The following is a 20,994-nucleotide window of genomic DNA, read 5'->3' on the forward strand; positions in this document are numbered from 1 at the left end:
GGCAGAGCTGTTAGCTCACAGGGTGGAGAGATCAAGAAGGCCTTTCTGTCACTTAGAAGAAGGCTTATCGTGAAAGTCACAGAAATGTTCCTTGAGCTGTCAGGGAGAAGAATGGCAGTGATGACCAATGCAGAGGATGGTTGCCCCTGCCAGAGCAGCTGTGAGCAGGGAGAGTAGCTCCCACTGGGCATGGTGGTGCACTCCAGTAAAGCTGGTACTTGGGAGGTAAAGGAGCTCAAGGTCAGCCTCAGCTACATACAAAAGGCCCACCTGAGCCACATGAAACATTGTCCTGATAGATAGACAGACAGACAGACAGACAGATAGATACATAATAAATTCTAATGAGATAACTCAGCAGATTATCTAGGCCTTTGCTACCAGGCCTGCTGACCTGATTTAAATGCCCCAGATCCCTCAGACTTGTCCGATTGGTATACAGATGCCCTTATACATACACAGGCATACACAAAATAGATTAATGTAAAATAATAATAGTCAACAAATTACAAATAAATACCCTCGCCAGAGGCCTTTAAGGGAACAAAGTTCTTTTATAGCTCAAGATTTAGAATCAGAGTGATCCCAGATGCACCCGTATTGTAACCTATAACCATGCAGTCGTAGGCACATGGGTCAAGTCTAAGTCTGCCTTCTCTCTTAGCAAATGGGTTTACTGTGCCTACTCTGCATGGCTCTTGTGAAGATTAAGTGAGATAATGGAGGCACAATCCAGTTACCTCTTAGTGAACAGTAAATAAAGGTGTTGGAAACTTACCTATACCGGAAGCAGGATCACCCAATCTCTCTTAACTGTAAGGCCCTGTGGAGTCTCCACTCATCATCTCAAGATGTTGGTGAAAGAGTAACCGGAAGGAAGAGAACCCATTTTTTCTTCTTTTTTAACTGTGGAAGTGCAAGCAACAGGATAGCTCAGGGACTCAGTGACTAAGTTCAGCAGCGACAGCCACAAAGGCGATGGTATACTACTGCAGGTGACCTCCAGGTGCAGCAACTGCAGCCCAAAGACAATAAATAGCAAGCTACTGTAAGTGACTTCCAAGTGCTGTGTTAGTGGCCCAGTTATGGCAGCAACAACATAGAGACAGTGATCGCCGGCTGCCCATCCAGCAGTGTCAGGAAGACTGAGCTCCAGGGCACACTCATGGACCCCTCATCCCACCCGCACCTCAGTCCTTGTGATGTTATGAAATCGGTATCCTTTCTCCCTCCTGCTACAAGAACACAGAGGCTTATTTTCTGCTTCTAACCTCTGAGCAACGTCTTCGCTATTCTCCAGTCTTTCCAACTCTTTTCTAAGATATGCCCTCTGTTTAAAATAACTAGAAGGCGGCTGGACAGGTAACTCAGCGGGTAAGAGTTCATACTTCTCTGGCAGAGCACCTCAGTTCATTTACCAACGCCCATGTCAGGCAACACAGCGGCAGGTAACTCTGCTTCCAGGGAAACTAATCACTTCTGGCCTCTGCTGACACCTGCACGCAAGTGTACACAGAGACACATATGTGTACATAAATAAAGTAAATCTTTTAAAATAGTAACTAGATTAATTCTGATTTCCATAAAAATCATACTGGCAGGTACCAAAGTTATGGCTGAAAGTAACAGTTTACTGGGCTGGGGCAGGATAGGCCAGGAAGTAGAAGCGGCATCGGCCCTGCCCATAGCGAGGTTGTACTTAGCATCCATACACTCATCGTTCACTCTTTCCACAAAAAGCACGTTTATTTAGATGTTGTACACCAGGAGTTCTGACTACAGGACTTACTCATCCAAATCAGATCTCATTTAAAACACAATAGTGGAATTTGTCAAGGAGTTCCGAAACTATTTCTTAATATTTAATGGAAGCAAAAAAAAAAAAAAAAAAGAACGTAAAACAAGCAAATATAGAAAATATGAGAGCCAGTAGGGCATTTGTGTCCCCAAATAATGAGGGCTGTAGTGAGAGAGACAAAAGGAAAACAAAACCGGAAGCCAAGTATTGGGCTAGCGTATGCAATGTTATTACTCCAGAGGCTGAGGCAGGGAGGTTGTTGCAAGTCTGAAACAGCCTTGATGCCCAGAAATCTCTAGGTCAGCCTCAGCTACCAAACACGACCAGGGCACAGGAGCAGTTACAATGACATCCAACTTCCTGAACACAGTCTTCAGAACTTGGACGGCAATGGGGTAAGGACTTTGGCAGTTGAAGAGATTTGGGAAATTATTGCAATTTTATATAATTATTAGTTTTAACCTGAATATATACAAGGTCTATAGATAAAAATAGTAAACCCATTGTGACGCTGTCTTTCAATACCTAAGACCCCCAACATGTTTTCTTCCATTCAACTTTTGGAGCAAGTGACCAGAAGCTGCATCTTACGCTGAGAGTCAAACAAGAGAAAGGTGGCGCTGAATGTAACAATGTGTTGTCTGAGGTCAGAGGGGCCAGAAGCAGACTCAGAGACAAGGAGAAAGGGTGGGGCAGAAAAAAAGGGTAAGTTCAGAGCAAACAACCAGGAAGTTACCTGTGTGGTACCCTGACCTGATCTCCTGGAAGAGCCTGGACAGCCATGCCAGGCACATGGCCCATGACTGGGCAGCTTCCGGATGGACATCATCCAGTTCATCATTTGTTTACAGGTGTTTCCAGAGGTGCTAATGTCAGGGCATGGCATGTGTGAATGGCAAGGCAGGCTCTGAAGGACAAAGTCCTCCGGAGAACAGGACAGGTGCCTAGATAGCTACCACAGGCCTCAGCAGGAAACAGCTACCCACTGTAAGAGCCACCTCCTAGTCCAGCCAGATGGCAAACACTATCTTCTGCCCTGAATGGTGTACTCTTTAACCTACTAACAGCCTGCGAGAAAAGACAAATGTTTATGCCATCCTTCACATGGCACGAATAAAGACCTGTGATTGATTCTTATTAAAATTGGCTTATCAAAAGGACTGTCTTTCACATGCTCAAAGAAACAGCAGAATTTCATCCTGACTAGTCTGCACGCCCTACACGGACTAACACATTGCATACAGATATCTTGATGATAGTTAAATTTTGTTTTGAGATTTGCATACTGCAGAATGTACAGCTTTGGTGAGATTCATCGTCAGACATGTTGAACTGATCTGCTTGACCTCCTGATGTCCTGAATCTAGTCAGAATGCAGACATCAGAGACTAATAACAATTGTTGGCATGGCCTTCTTAAGGCCTAAGGAACTCCCTCATTTTCCCTACCCTCCCCCCTTCAAAGATATCTCAATGCCCATATTCAGCAGGAAGAAGTTATGAAGAGTTGTCGTCCTTGTTCCCTAAGCTTCGGGGTCTAGAGGTCATTATCGTAAGATTGTCTTTCTGGGGAATTTAGAAATGATCAGAATTTAACAGGGAGTGTATAGCTAGAATTGATTGTGTAGCCATAATCTCATTTGGTAAAAATCTTTATAATTGTTACTGAGTTGAAATTATAATTTCTTACATTGATACAGAAGTTATTTTGATACAAATTTAAGATTTTCACTGGTAAGAATTTCCTATTGATATAAAATTGGGATTAATATTGTTACTCTTATATAGACGTTGTGCCTCTATTATACATTTAAGAACACAAAGCCTAGACCCAGTCCTTCTCTATCTGTCATTACAAACTGATTTTAGATGACTAAGCATATAAGTTGAGGGCCAGATAGCAAATTCATTGCTCTGAGTTCATTGTTAGAGTGTTTTCAAGATATTTTAATTAGAAATAGCTGAGAGTAGTTACAGGTCAATAGTTCAGATTACTTTGCATAGTTTTCAAAAACATCAGAAATCCACAGATGTGACATTTAATGTTATTTAATCATTCGTTATTGAGACATCTCTGCTCCCGACAGCACCCCATTCTTGGATTCAAAGAAGAAATGGAGCATCTTTACCTCCAGGTGAGGTTGTCCATTAGGACAAGGTAGCCATTAGGCAGAAATTGACTATTAATCTACAGACAAATTACTGTCCATAAAAAAGACACACTGTGCAGAATAGTTGACTGATTATCTTTGCCAGTAGAAGGTAGTCAATCCTTCATAGTTATGTGTTACAAAGGTCTGTCAGATGATCCTGGGCCAAGCAGCCACGATTCAAGGCTCTGATGTGTTGAAATACAGGGGACCGTACAGGTAGGCCACTGTCTCTACAATTTGTCTCAGTTCTAGAAGCTGTATTAGGCTTCCCATATTTTCAGGTAAATTTTATGTCGCTCTTAGAATTCTGGCAGGATTAAAGATTGTAGTCTCATAGCCAATCAGAGCTGTTTAACATTGAGAAAGATGTTATAGATTTGAGAAGATGGTTTTCAGTTTATACGCAAGCTGAACCAGGACATAACAGGTGTGGAATTACAAGCCTTTTGAAGTTAAGATAGATGGCAGAGTGCTTTATTTAACTGACAAATGATGGACTGCGTGGTAAGTGTATCTTATATTTTATAAATGACAATTTCTTTAAATGCCCTTTAATTGGACAAAATGGGGAACTGTAGGTTGCTGTCAAGATTCGAGAGTCTGTGATTGGGCCATGAAAAAGGAAGGCAGGGCTGAGAGTTTCAGAGAGAGAGGACAGCAACAAACAGACAGAAGGACAGAGAAGATGGAGGAAGAGGATGGACCAGATCCATGTGGATTGAAATAGCCACAGGTAGCTATAAATATCATAGAAGGGATAGAATAATATAGGACAATTTGTCCAATCTAGGTGGGCAGCTTGTATCAATGTCACTTGGCTCTGAGTTCATTGTGTGGGCGTTTTGTGAGCTGAGAATTTACTGATGTAAATCTGACTGATAAATTACAAGCCTCTAGAGTTTTGACTTTACTGTGTTACTGGGATTTGTGACAGTAAGCCTCAGGGGCCAGATGGGTGGGAAGATATGAGAGGCAGGAAAACCAAAACAGGGAAGACCGCAGCCTACCGTTCCCAACGTGGGAGGGGAGACCTAGTTACTAGAGTGTAGCCAGCGATAGCATAGACTACATGTTAATAATTACCACAACACCCTCCTTGCTCTCAGTTGCTGCCTTTTAAAGATTTATTTAGTTTATTTTATGTACATGAGTGATGTATGTGTGTACGTGTGCCATGTTCATGCTCTATGACCTCGAAGGTCAGGAGTTGAGGTTAGACTCTATGGAAATAGAGATACAGATGATTGTAAGCCAATATGTGGGTGCTGGACACAAGACCTAGGTCCTCTGTAATAACAGCCAAGGCTAATCATTGCTTAGCTGTTCTCCAGACAGTGCTCCACTGCTGAGCCGTTATCCTCCAGCCAGTGCTCCACTGCTGAGCTGTCCTCCCGACAGTGCTCTTCACTGGGGAGCTGCTCTGCTGCTGCAGCTGCTGCCTTTTAAATCGGCCCTGTTTCATAAAAAGATGTAACTAGTGACAGAGTTGTCACTTTAAATTTAAATAACCATCAGCAACAGTGATGAATCCAGGCACCACTGTGTTGAATTTAGTTTAACAAATAGTTATCGAGTACTTTATTTCTGAGATATCACCACAGGTAAGGACATTTTCAGAGCTTGATCACATGAATAAGATCTGGGAAGGCATACAAGTTGGAAGGAGAAAACCAATAGCTACAAGTTGTCCTCCAACACCCACATGTGTACTGTGACCTGAAAGTCATGCACGTGTGTATGTGAAACAAAATTATTAACAAATTATTTATGGAATTCCTTCTTTGGTCGACTTTTAATGATAAATGGAGCATGTTGTCCCTTCTCACTTCTAAATGATCTTGCCCCATAATGAAAAAGGACATCTCATATTGGTGCAAGATTATATTATGCTTCATGGGACTCAGAATATCATGACTGAATACTTTTGGCTAAACAAGGTCTGAAATGGATGAGTAAGATTGAGCACAAAATCTAGAATCGCCCACGTAAGGAAGACTTCTCTGGTACAACCCAGAACACATGTCATCTATCTCTTGGGCAAGCTGTTCTCAAAATTCCCACCACAGTGACTGGCTCCTCTCTGGGTGTCCCTGACACTGTATAAAAAACACAGAAATGCGTCTCTGGGTTGTATTTTTGATACCATTTTGCCTCATTTATTTTCTCCAGAAAACCTGAAGGTCCTCCAGGGCAGGGACTGATGCCTTTGGTGGTGATTCCAAGGATTATCATGAAGTTATCTCTCAAGGATAATCTCCCATGGACCAGATATGAGCCTCTAGAGTTTTGACTTTACTGTGTTACAAGTTCAGTCAATGACCACTATTGGAAGGCAACCTTGGCCTTGGTGCTGAGAGTTCTCAAGGTGATGTATCATGTTAATTCTTCTACAGGTATCTGATAGAAATGCTCTTGGGAGCTGAAGAGGTGGTTCAGTGGTTAAGAGCACTTGCTGCCCTTCCAGACAACCTGAATTCATTTCACAACCACCTGTAACGTCAGCACCAGGAGATCCATGCCTCTTTTGGCCTCTACAGGTATCTGCACTTATTTCACACACACACACACACACACACACACACACACACACACACACACACACACACACAGATGTATATTCATACACAAAAAAAAACAAAAAAGAATTTTGAAAATCAATGCTCTTTATAAGCTATGACACCTAATTGTTGGTTTGCTTGTTTTGCTAGTAACTAGTGATGCACAGTGGGTAATGATGGTGATGCTAGTGATGATGGTAGCAAGGGCAATGGTGATGAGGATATTGGGCATCCTCTGGTCAATACCATAACAAGTATATATAGAAAAGTCACCTCACAAAAGTTCGCGACTTGCTGGTAGATGTTATAGACCCTTACCCAGCTCTAATGCTGGCAATTAACCCCTTATTCCCTCCAATACTATTTCCTCATTCACAAAATGTTAAGAGTAACCATTGATGCAGTTGTAGTAAGAGTAAAAAGTACATAAGACAAAACAGTAAATATTGCTGAACTTTGAAAACCTTGCAAATGTGCTCCTATGTCTGGAGTTAAACTGGACCTAACAGTCATGACCCCCTCTTAAGTATTCATCATTCTCACCAACCCTAGAAAGACAAACAACTTTCAGAGTCAGGTTTAAATGGCAGGTACAGACAAATGCAGAAAAAGAAACAGAAATGTTCAAAAGCACACACAAAGGCACAAAGAAATTACTTTGATAAGTATTAGTTTTGAAATCATAAAACTTCTTTAAATAAATGTTATCAATATTACTAATAAGCATAGACACTAAGTACAGGTTAAAAGAATGGATAATTTTACTCATGTTTCCAAGATGTAAATCTCAATGTAAGCATAGACACTAAGTACAGGTTAAAAGAATGGATAATTTTACTCATGTTTCCAAGATATAAATCTCAATGTAAACATATATATCAGAGATAACAGGTGACTCGTGCAATCAAAACACACTTTCTGTTAGCTATTTCTTTAGTTACTTATCATTAAAATATAGCCAGCTATATCTCTCTCAAAATTCTGAGAACTCAAATTCCAATAAAAATTCATTATTTCCAACAAACTGGGAAAAATCATAATTCTATACCTAAGTGATCATGAAGATATGTAAAAGTTATCATCTTCAAATATTACCAAAGGCAACCAAATTAATACAAATAATATGAGGATGTTAGCATAGTTGCCAAGCACCCACATCCAAGCACTGTTTGCTGGGACTGAGCCTCTGCAGTCACTGATGTACTAGCAAAAGCTGCTGACTATTTTAATGCCTGTCACACATGATGATTAATATAACGGTTCTGGCCGCTGTAATTACACTCCTTCTGAACACTGTTGTCTCCACAGGTTTGTGTAGGTTTGAAGGACCATCTGACCCCAAAACAAACCAGAATTTCAGTGTCTGAACACAGAGTAACTGGTTTCTTACTCACATCTCAGCCCAGTGCGGTGAGCTCGGTAATGGCAGGGTCAGTCATTAGTGGGTGGGCTCCTCAAAGCCCTTTAGATACCAAGGGCACCTTCTATGCCTGATTCCACAGTCATGGGGTCACCAACATATTCCTGACCAGTAGCACATGAGAAAGGGATATAAATAAGAGTTTTTCCAGACTTTTACTGGAAGAAGCAGAGAAACTTTCATGCCCTCTACCGGCTAGAACTAACTGGGAGAGCCACACAACAGGGTTGGGCAACACACTGAAAATGTAGTCTGTTGTGAATGCAGGGAGTGGGGAGGGGGGATGGCGTGGGTTTGGTGATTAAGATTAAGACAGCTCCCACATCTATAATGATACATTCCTTAAGGTCAGCCCACTTACAAAGTAGAAAAGAGGAAATGCTAAGAACCGAACCTCATAAGCATATGCATAGGTGTGTATTATATTCATAGGCATGCAACTCTATGTCATCAGATTTGAAAGTGCATTGTTACAAAAGCTTATGCTTTCATTTGTGCATTCATTTGCCTACACGAATAGTCAAGAAATAAGGAAGTGCTTATGAGGATTCTAAAATGAAGACCGTATTTTTGGTTGTGAGCCTTTATGGGCTAAACCATCTTGGGAAGGAGACATTAGATGGGGGCGAGAGGGACAAGGGAAAGAATACAGTGAGAGATGACTGGAATAGGTGGGCGTGTAGGAACAATGTGGAAACCAACTGGAGCGGAACTTCCTGGAACCCAGAAGGTGACCCTAGTGAGGACTCCTAGTAAAGGAGGACACAGAGACTACACTGCCATCTTTTGTAGCCAGGCTGGGCTCCCAGTGGTGGGACTGGGACACCAACCCAACCACAAAAACCATCAACTCACACCTGTCCTCCTGCAAGATGTGTTGGGGCAATGGTGGCTCGGAGGGAGCTTGTGGAAGTGGCTAACACGATGACTAATCTAACTTGAGGCCCAAGTGACAAGAGGGCGCCCATGCCCAATGCTACCTGGATGGCCAGGAACCAGCAGCTATGGGAACAGATGCAGAGACCCACAGTCAAACATTGAGCAGAGCTCTCTGGTATCTCACAAGAGGGAGGAAGGATTGTAAGACCCAACGAGGTTAAAGACACCAAGAGAATATGGCCAGAAAACCAACTAAGCCGAGCTCCTAGGAGCTCACAGAGACTGAAGCAGCAACCACAGAGCCTGCAAAGGTCTATACTAGGTCCTCTGGTACTTCAGGGTTTACTTAGCTTTTCTTTTGTGGAAATACTAACAGTGGGAGTATCTCTGACTCTTTTGCCTGTTCCTGGTACCCTTTACCTCCTACTGGGTTGTCTCATTCAGACTTGGTATGGGTTTGTGCCTGGTTTCAGGGCATCTTATTATGCTTTGTTAGGTAAATATCCCTCAGAGACCTGCTCTTTTCTGACTGGTTAAAAGAAAACAGCGGATCTGGGGGAAAAGGGGAGGTGAATCAAGAATCTGGGAGGAGAGGGGAGGGCAGAGACTGCAGCCAGGATGCGTTGTGTGACAGAAATAAATGAAAAGACAAAGGAAACAAATGAAGACTAAGGCTGCTGTGGACACATCACTAACCACTGTCTGTGGCTGTGGTAAGAGAGAGTGCTCTTTCCCATTGTCACATACATGTGACGCGTGTTACTTCAGGTGTCACAGGCCTCATTAAGCATAAATGTCTAAAATGACACGCCTATGATATACATCCTTTAAAATTTTTTGAAGCAATGACAAAAATATCAACTTGTAGGGACATTACTGCTGCACACGATTGAATTAGAATAGGGTTCACTGACAAATCCAAGTCATGTCCATCTTTCATCTATCTACAGAGGAAATATCTCAGAAAAACTAAACTCACAAAAATGCGAATCACCTGATAAACTGCATAAGTGATATGGAACCAAAGGGGATTCAATGAGGGGGAAATCAGTAGAGTCATAGGGCTTAGCAAGACTTCCTGAAGGACACAGAATATGACTTTAGTCCTAGAGTGTGCCTTGATTAGACACTAATTTTATTTGCATGCTAGAGCAGAATATTTGGCAGCCAGAGGACTTATAAGAGGGGCAGGAGAGATGGCTCACTTGCTGCTCTTGCAGAGGGTCAGAGTTCAGTTCTAAGCACCCTCACCGGATGGCTCACAACCTCTTGTAACTCCATGGCTGGGATCCACCCTCCTCTGGCTTCCAGAGGCACCAGCACACACACACACACACACACACACACACACACACACACACACACACACACACACACACAATAAATCTTTTAAAAATACTTACAAAAAGGACAGTAATGTTCAGTATTACCAAGATCATTTTCTGTTCACTGACTTCAAATCAGCCATTTCTTGGTTTCCCCATCACAGCTTTTAGGACATTATAGTCCACTCAGTTGTTTTATTTTCCCGGCCCTCAATATGGCCAAGATTTTTCATTCCTGTTCTGTTTTCTGGGCAATTGTTCATTTGTTATTTTCTACCATCCCCTGGGTCTCTGCTACCTCTTATACGAGACTTCTAGCTTTTATGGACGCCATCTTTCTGTGGACCGTTACCAGGAAAGGGGCCTGGGGACCGCAGCCTTCACTGCTCCTCGCCTCAACCCTCCTGCTTGTAATCATGTGTGTAATACAATTTTACTGATGGAGGTATATTTTCCTTCCCTTCAGAAACCTTTGTTTTGTGTATCATAGTTAAAATATATGTACACTGTTATGACTATTGTATTTTATCAGCCAGAGTAAGGATATTATGTGGGGAGGAATGGGTGGCTTGTAAAAGATATTATATTGCTTTCTGCTTTTGCTCTATATCCTGCAGGTAAACTGACTGATATTTTAATTTCCTCAGACTCCTTTGAAAGCTCTGTAAATGAATGTTCTGAAGAAAATATATAGCTTTGGTTATCATATGTTATGGTTATTACTGTGTACACATTAAATGTGAATTAATGCAATAAAACAGTGTATTTCACATAAAAATACTATGAATTTCACTGCTGCCACTGACACAGCACATGGATCAATGTAATTCTGGGTTACAAATCTTTGCCACAAGAGGAAGTAACTTTTACCTGATATTCGCTTATTGCAAGAAACGACGAGTCTTGTCTTTGATGGCCCACTCAGATCTGATTCATCCCCTCACTTGGGAGGCCTCTGGAGACAACAGCCTTTCCTCTAGCCTCATCCTTAGGTCAATAAGAATTGTGGTTTGGTAAACATTTAGAACAGATAAACGGCAGTGATAGTGCCCGTGCCACTAGAAGCAGATGGAGGAACCCTGGCCTAGCATTTAAAGGGATTGGGCTATCTCTCCTAGATGTCATTGATTTTGACAAAACAATGGCAGATCAATAAGATAATATGTATATTATAACAAAGTGTTAGATGTTGCTGCTTGCTGTAACTAACTGAAAGTTAACAAGGGCCTACACATGTATTATTTGGAACTTCTATGTATGTATGCTAGTTTTACTTTAATAAACCAGCCAAACTTCGTGAACAATAGAGTGCCTGCTTGGCCCATGGGAGGCCCTGGATTCAATCATCAATACTGAAAAACAGGCCAGTAAATGAATTGTGTTCCTTTTGAAGGGAGGACAAAACATGGGAAATATTACAGATTTTTAGCTGAGATTTCCTGCAAGAATAGATATTTCTGTAGGGTTATATTCTATGCCAAAATTTCTCCTTCTTCATAGCATTAAGGATGGTGTTCTATCATGGTTTCCCAAGCCCTTGATTCTTATCCCCCTGATGCTCTCTTGTGACATCGCCACCAAGTTGAGCCCCAGTGTATATTCGGATGTGTCTGACATGAGAAGAAGCTTGATTTCTTCCACCAGACATTTGTCCTCCCTAGTTATGTGTTGTCTCTATGTCCTCACTAGCTGACCGCTATTTTATATCTCAACTTGGCAGAGATCTGATTTTAGGGGAGGTAAACTGGTCCTGGTTTAGTATTTACATAAGCCCAGTTCTGAACAGTGCCTCTTCAAAAGAACCATTTTTCTCTCCAACAAAAGAGGGGTTGCAGGAAGAAGGATGCTTCTCCGGCATAGTGTCCTGCATCCTGCCTGTGAAGCCGCTGTGCTTTCAGAACTGCCTCAGTTCTGCAGCCACATGTGCACGACCTAGCATCCAACCCAGTACTGAAGCAGGGTCACTCAGCTCATCTCTGAAAGTTTGCTACATGAGGCCAATAAGACTCTCTTAGTTCAGTGTCACTTCTTCGCTGTGGCTGGTCCTTCTAGTTGGATTGAGTATCTACTTGAAGTTTAAGCCAGTTGCCTTGACTAAGTGCTAATTCCCCCAACAGTGCTCAGATGAACCAATGCAGATGTGGAGAGACATTTGGGTTCAATGAAGACATAGTTTTGAATATGCAAGACAGTAAGGATGTTTAGGATATTTGTAAAAATAAGTAAGTGGTGATAGAAATCACAGACCAGGAGCAAGATAAAGAGGAAGGCACACATATGGGGAAAAGTGTACTCAGGTCCAAGCATCCTCTGGAATGCTATGAGATAAACGGATAGACATATATACAAGACGACATAGACTTGTCATAGGTATCAGAAGCACTAAGAACAATGACATGTCCATCATGTGTCTCCACAAGTGGTGGCTTTGGTGAATCAGAGAACATGCTGGCAACCACAGACGTCAGGACCCAGGACGACCCAGCATCTGCAAACAGGAGCAAAGGATCCCGGCTTTGTGGCCTTTGCTTGCATTCAAATAAGGTGGAGGGCGACTTCCCTTCCTCAATTCTTTCTATTCCTATGTCTGGCAATGCTGAGCGCCATGTTGAGGTCCTGATAGACCTCAGCTCCATGCTCTCCCCAGATTCCCAGCACAGGTCACCCCCAGCATTGCACGTTCAATCCTGTGACTAGCAACGGCTGTGTGCGAGGTATTATGTCATCCCTATTCATTCCCTATGTCCAGCTCACTACTCTTAAATATTATAGTCCTATTAGTGGTCTAATGTCTTTTCTATGTTTAAATCAACTGTGATGGCATCAAGTGTTAGCGTCTTTAGCAAGTGCTAAGGACCGACAGAGGTACTGTACATGGATTCATGCTACTGCAGAGTGATCAGATCCCTCAGAATGGGAGTGGGATACAAATACAGGTTTGCCCCCCTCCTTTTCGTCACCCATTCATCGGTCTGTTCTTCACACTTCTGTCATGGGATTCTGCAACACAAAAGCACCACTGTCACGAGAACCCAGCAGTGTCCTTGAACCTCCCAGCCCCCAAATCCATAAGCCATAGGAATTCTTCGTAAATTACTGAAATTCAGATTATTTTAGAAGTACCAGCCAATAAACCAAGATGATTCCCTTCATTTAACTCTTGTAAATTAAACCATGCATTTGCTGCCAAACTTCTGCCAAGATAGCCAGGACTCCAAATATTTGGGTGAGTTTCACAAATAACACTTACAAAGTGGTTAAGAACTGAAATGTGTATTAGGAAAAAATGCCAAATTTGAAATATGAAATTGTATCATAGCATGAGATAATAAGCATAGTTTCTACTGTAGTTGGTCAACAGGGTGTCCCAAATTTAAACCGTCTTTAACAATCAAAAGACACTTCGAATGATTCATAGTGCAATGATCTCATTTTAATACAGAGAAACTGAACAGGACATTTTGCATCATGGAGACAAAATTTATTTTTTTTTACTATACCAGCTGCCTTTGTGAAATGAGACTTTACCACCTTTCTGCTCAAACCTAATTTTTATTTGGGAAAATAATGTATTTTTTATAAAGTATAATTTACATACTTTAAGCTTAGGAAGATAAACTGGAAATGCTTATCTTTTAATGTACCCTAACTCCATGGGTAACGGTCCTTTCTTTTGAGATATTACTAGAATTCCTAGATAGCTACAGATGACTTTGAGAAAGCTGAACCATGTCATCCAGAGGCCCAGAGAAAAACATAATCACATAGGATTCCATTACACAACTACTTTATTTTTTTTTCAATTTTTCTTTGTTTCTTCCATCTAATACTGGAAGAATGCTTCATTAATATTATTGATGCTATCAGCAAAGAATCACATTTACCTTTACAATAGCTAAAATGACATGTGGGGCTTTTATGGCTCTATAGGACGGACCTCTCTAAAGATGAAGCTCGGATAGAAACATTTACCTGTCCTAGCAGACAGAAGAATAAATGTCATGGGCCTTATCTACTCTATTTGTACAAGCAGCAGAAAATATTTGATGACAAATATTCTCATTTCCATTTGTTACACAATATTTCTAACAATGCATTCCCATCAGGTCATAAACCGAGAAGTTGCCATTGACATAGTGTGCTGTGGAGGTGTTTACCCAATGACCTTTAAATACCACATTCCCAGAATGACTCTTTTTCATCCAAAGACAGTATTTTAAAAATTCAAATGCTCTGGGGCATATCACTGAACCTACCGTGAAGTATTATATCTTTTGCACAATGTTAGGAGAAGGAAAGTCTGTTAAACCTTAAATGTAGGTTGTTATTGGAGCGTGTTATGTTTATCATGCTTATATGCTGCATCTTCTTCGGGGGACAAAAGATTGTGTGCAGAATGAACACAAAAAACTCATCCTAAACTCTCTGGAGGGGCTGGGCTATTGAGAAAGAAGATTCACACCTACAATAAACTTTTGAAGGCATGTCCCTTATGATGACAGCAATTAGGATAAACACTAGAGTAGACTACACTAGGCCATTTGACAAGTATTTTACATCATCTGTGAGAACTGCAAAGGGTCCAAACTCTTCCACTTGTAACAAGACTGATACTGAGGTAGTTGTCAGAAAAACATACCACATGAGATGGATACTTCTTCTCCCATTGTACAAGTCAGATCAAATGGGAGAGCAATGGGGCCAATAGCTATCGTTATCTCTTGTCATTCACCTGTAATAATATGGGGAAATACCTTATGGATTTGAAAAGAATCTTTTTAAAACTCATTTCAGGTTGAGAAGCCTCAAAAAGCAATTGGGGGAAATTACCACTGGTTAAAAGATGTCTTTAGGTAGGACCTTGGAACTCTTTTCTCCACCATTTAATTTCAGTTCTAGAAGTGTGAGAGTGGACTTCAGAAGAGGCTCGCTCAATAAAGTACCTATTGTACAAGCAAGAGATCACCTGGTGCCTGTGACCTTAGTATAGGTAGATAGAGACTGAGGATTCAGCCCAGCGATCTGGAAGTTGCTAACCAGAGTTACCCATGCACAACTCCAGGTTCAATAAGAGATATTGTCTAAAAATGAGTTTAGATAGTGATTGAAAATAACATCCAGCATTGATTTTCAGTTTACACATACATATGTATATTCATATAAAATAAATACATACATACATATACACACATGAGAGAAAAAGACAGACACACAGAGAGACAGAGAAACAGAGAGACTGAGAGACTGAGAGACAGAGACAAAGAAAGAGACAGACAGACAGAGGTATGTGAGGGAGTATTATCATAAAAAAGTATGTTGATCACGAAGCATTGAGTTACACTGGAGAAGACTAAAATTTTCCAATTAATCAGAGCAACATTTTCAGTGGTTTGAATGCTTCCCCTCAAAACCTACACACCACCAAAGCAATGGCAGCATGACATGAGGTCTTTACCCTAGATGCACAGAACACATGAAACTCAAGAAGGATGACCAAAATGCAAATGCTTCACTCCTTCTTTAAAGGGGGAACAAGAATACCCTTGGGAGGGAATAGGGAGGCATAGTTTCAGCCTCTGTTGAGTCTGAAGGAACACCCATTCAGAGCCTGCCCCACATGTGGCCCATAGATACACAGACACCAAACTAGATAAGATGGATGAAGCAAAGAAGTGCAGGCCGACAGGAGCCGGATGTAGATCTCTCCTGAGAAACACACCCAGAATATGGCAAATACATAGGTGAATGCCAGCAGCAAACCACTGAACTGAGAACGGGACCCCCGTTGAAGGAATCAGAGAAAGAACTGGAAGAGCTTGAAGGGGCTTGAGACCCCATATGAACAAAAATGCCAACCAACCAGAGCTTCCAGGGACTAAGCCACTACCCAAAGACTATACATGGACTGACCCTGGACTCTGACCTCATAGGTAGCAATGAATATCCTAGTAAGAGCACCAGTGGAAGGGGAAGCCCTGGGTCCTGCCAAGACTGAACCCCCATTGAACATGATTGTTGTGGGGAGGGTGGTAATGGGGGGGAGGATGGGGAGGGGAAGCCCATATAAAAGGGAAGGGGAAGGGGTTAGGCGGATGTTGGCCCGGAAACTGGGAAAGGGAATAACAATTGAAATGTAAATAAGAAATACCCAAGTTAATAAAGATGGGGGGAAAGAGAAAGAGAGATGCTGAGGCCATGAGTGTTCCTCATGGCCCATCAGACACAGCCCATCTCAGTGTGATCCTGTTGTCTTGACCTTGGGATCATAGCTCTTCTCACACCTCTGAATCTCTCACAGAAAGAGAGAGCTTTATTACTCAGTGAGGGATGCAGAGATGTAGAAAGAGATGCTATCCTACGATTGTGATAACTGTGAAGAGCTGAGAGTTCTCTGCCAACTTAGGACACTTCTGGAATGTATCAGAAAGCCGATGCCAAGGGAAACACCATCCAGAGAGCAAAAGAGACATAGATGCCCTTCTAGAACACTGAGGCTATGAGCACATATTACTAGTATAAATGCAGAAACTTGTAATTTAACAATTGGGTTTATATGTTAAATTCTTAATCCACAATTCATCTACACAATAAATTCACTGCCAATTGATAAAGATATAAACCATCCACCTACACAAGATAAAAGAGATCTAGTTCACCTAAATCTGAACTATCCTCCTCTGCAGACTCCACCTTGATCTCCAGGGGTTGTTTTTTGGGGTTTTTTTTTGTTTTTTGTTTTTTTGTTTTTTTGGTTTTTGTTGTTGTTGTTTTTTTTTTTTTTTTTTTTTTATTTTTTTTTTTTTTTTTTGTTTTTTTTTTTTTTTTTGTTTGTAATTTTGGTTATAGAGATAATTTTCTATTTGCACAGTCCCCTGTCAGCAGAACGAGGGGTTGTGTGTGTGTGTGTGTGTGTGTGTGTGTGTGTGTGTGTGTGTGTCTATGTCTGTGTGTCTATCTGTGTGTGTGTGTGTGTGTGTGTGTGTTGTGTGTGTTTGTGTGTCTCTGTGTGTGTGTGTGTCTGTGTGTGTGTGTCTGTGTGCTGTGTGTGTGTGTGTCTGTGTGTGTGTCTGTGTCTGTGTGTCTGTGTCTGTGTCTCTGTGTGTGTGTGTGTGTGTGTCTGTGTGTGTGTGTGTGTGTGTGTCTTGTGTGTGTGTGTGTGTGTGTTTGTGTGTGTGTGTTTGTGTGTCTGTGTGTGTGTGTCTGTGTCTGTGTCTGTGTGTCTGTGTGTGTGTGTGTGTGTGTGTGTGTGTGTGTGTGTGTGTCTGTGTGTGTGTGTGTGTGTGTGTGTGTGTGTGTGTGTGTGTGTGTGTGTGTATACCAAAGCATGGTAACTACTGCCTAGGAGACCGTGGGGAGAGGGTAGCTAAAAGGAAGACAGCCAGGAGAGGGCAGCTTGCAGACTGCATGGCAGAGTAGCAGCCAGGGCAAGCAGATCTGGCTCGTGGAATCTTGTAGCAAATGATCTTTATTTCTTACCACAAAGAGTGGTGCCCTACGTTGGGCGCTAATTATTGTGGTAAACATCAAAAAATAGGCGGACCCTGTTCTGCTGCTTTTTAATTTTTACTGAAGTGAAGAACCAACATGTTAGGCAAAAACCCACTAAAAGTTGAAGTTTTCCAGCTTGAGAAAGCTTTATTTTCTAAGTGAAAAGGGCTGCACCATGTTGAGTCACATGATGGCCCAAGCTCCAGAACCCTAAAGGAACAGACAGGGGGAGTCTGCTCACAGACTTTAGGTCCCCCTGCTGTGAAAAGTACAGACTTTACCTGAGTCACCTGGGGATTTCACCCATGATCTGGAACTAGGTAGAAATAAATAAAAGTCTGTAACACCAGGCAGAGTGAATACAAACATTTCTTATAGAATTATTAATAAATAAAGTCTGAGGCTCCAAGTAGAGAGCTTAACAGATAGATGGTATAAAGATAGAATGCTCTAATACGTCTTACAGCACATTCTTTCTAATGTAGACTCCATGGAAATTTTGGGTTAAAATCATGGTTTGGCAAGGTACCTGCCTCTTAATGACAGGTATTAATGGAAATGTGATTAAATTTGTTTTTATAGTTAGAAGGAGAGAGGTACAGAGTTTATCCAGATCACGTGGAGATTTTCACCCACAGTTCCCTATCAGAATTTAGATAGGGAAAATTAGTCACTGACTCCAAGAGTGGTGATATAGGTCTGACACTCAAGGAGAGAGCTTAACAGATGTATTTTGGGCTAAAATCTTAGTTTGACAATTACTTATTAGTATTATTTAAAAGGTGAACAAATTGTTTTATGAACTATTCCACTAAGGCCATATGGCTCGACAATGTTAGCTAGCGAGAGTTTGCGGTTATTTTGATACTTACCATGACAGGATGCTCATGTTCTCTTAACATGGGCTCCATAGGAATTTTGGGTTAATTTCCTGACATGACAGATTAGAAAAGTAGAAATGGGTTAGCTTACTTCTTTTTAAAAATTGTTTTAATTTTCATAATGGGTGTGATTTTGAGTCCTGTTATATTATTTCTCTGGGAGAGAATGCAAGATACAAGCTTTTCTGGTTAAAGACTAAAGAACATGGCATTTTGGGAGAAAGGTTTTGGTGATTAGGCTTTGAACACCTTCCAGAATTATACTGATTAGATTTGATAAAGGCAGACCTCCTGAAAAACTAAATTCAAGAGAATCAAACAAGAAGTTATCTAGATACTAAAACTTTTATCTTGAGAATTTTATATTACAGAATGGACATGCTTGGATTCCTGATCTCAAGCACTTTCAACTGGGTCCAGTTGAGACAGATATATCAGGCTAAAACATTCATTCCATTTTCCTTTCCCCCCTACCCCACCAAGGATATCTCAATGTCCATGTACAGCTTGAAGAATTTATTGAAGAGTCATCACCCCGATTCCCTAAACTTTGGAAGACTAAAAGTAGATATTCTAAGGTTGTCTTTCTAGAGAATTTAGAAATTGTCATAATTTAATAAGGAAGAATTAACTAAAATTGATTAAACAGCCATAATCTCATTTGGTAAAAATCCTTATATTTGTTACTAAGCTAAAGTTGTAATCTTTTACATTGGTACAGAATTTATTTGATACAGGTTTAGATTTTGTTTGATATAAATTTCTTATCGAGTTAAAATTAATATTGTTACTCTCAAGTACAGCCATTGTGTATACAATTATGTATACGAGTCTTATACCCAGTCCTTTACTTCTATTAAAAAAAATCTGAGATGATTAAACATGTGAGTTAAGGGTCAAATAACAAATTCATGGCTCTAAATTTATTGTTAGAGTGCTTTCAAGATAATTTATTAAGACAATTAACAGACAACAGTCCGGACTACTTACATAGTTAGATGGTTTTCAAGTGTCAGAAATCCACAAAATCTGACATTTAATGTTATTTATCTTTTGTCAAGACATGTCTGCTGCTACGAGCTCCCCTTTGGTGGGTTCAAAGAAGAAATTGAACATCTCTACCTTCAGGTGAGGTGACGTATTTTGGCCAGACAGCCACTAGGCAAGAATTGCCTCAATTAATCCACAGACTAAATACTGTCCAGAAAAGGACACATTACAGAATAAGTTGACTGATAATTTCTGCCAAGCCAGAATGATCAGCCCTTCAAAATTCTGTGCTTCAAAAGTCTGTCAGATGGACCTAGGCCAGAAGGCTGAAGACTTGCTCTCACATGTTGCTAACAGGGGACTGTGCTAATGGAGATTTGGCTCTACCACCTGTCTCAGTTCGGAAGCCATGTTAAGCTTCCTACGTTTATAGATATTGGCCATTCTCAGATTTCTGACAAAGTTGGAGACTAATTTAATCTGATAGCCTACCCGAACTAATTAACTTTGATAAAACATAGTCGTCTAGATGATTTTCTAATGATAATAGTTGTGCACAGCTTATGTTTGATGAAAAAGTTTTTTTTTAATTAAACAGAAAGGATGATGTGTAGGATAATATCATTATGCAGTGAGGCAGGTCCAGGATAAGGTGAAGCTTGTCCTTAGATGAGAAGGAAGGTTAGGCAGGGGAAAAGTCTAGGAAGGAAAGGGGAGGAGAGGAAGTGGGAAAAAAATGAAGATGAAGACAGTGGAGCAGGATGATCCAGATCCAGGTGGACTGGGTCAGTTTTACCTTGTCTAGGTAGGCAGTTTGCATCTTTATTAATTGGCAATGAATTTATTATGTGGATGTATTGTGGATTGAGAACTTAACATATAAATCTGATTGATAAATTACAAGTTTCTAGAACTTTGATTTTACCCAGCTACAGGGGATGTGAGCAAAGTTCCCAGGCAGAGAGACAGCCTAGAGAGAGTAGCTATAGAATTCCTGGGGTTAGAGTGGTGCGACCCCCGGAATGTGATGGGTGTTTCAGGTGTGGTAACAACCTGTCAAGGGAACAGTGAGAAAGCGGCTGGCAGAGACGCAACTGGAGCACTCCGCACCCGCGGATCCATGCAGAGCGGTAATGTGCAGGTACCAGCAGCCACTAATCCAATTTTTATTTTTACTGCAGCACAGAGAGATCAGAAATGTGTACTGGATCCAGAACTAGCTGGGGGATGGAGATAATAGTTCTTAGAACAACAGACATACTACATGTTTAAGACAGTCAGCCTCCTTCGCCTCCTGTCCCAAGCACAGGACATCCTTCAACGTTCTGGAGCACTGTTGAGGATATAAGTCACAAGAAACTTAAGACGGATCTCATCATCTTGGCTAGATAAACTTAGAGAAGCATATTAATGGAATGGCAGAAAAGAAAGGTAATGGTCTTTTAAAAGGTAAGGAAAGGTGTAGGTATTTGTAGGCATGACATCTACTTATGTCAGACCGTT

Source organism: Rattus rattus, chromosome 12, assembly GCF_011064425.1.
Source record: "Rattus rattus isolate New Zealand chromosome 12, Rrattus_CSIRO_v1, whole genome shotgun sequence".
NCBI classification, from domain to species: domain Eukaryota; kingdom Metazoa; phylum Chordata; class Mammalia; order Rodentia; family Muridae; genus Rattus; species Rattus rattus.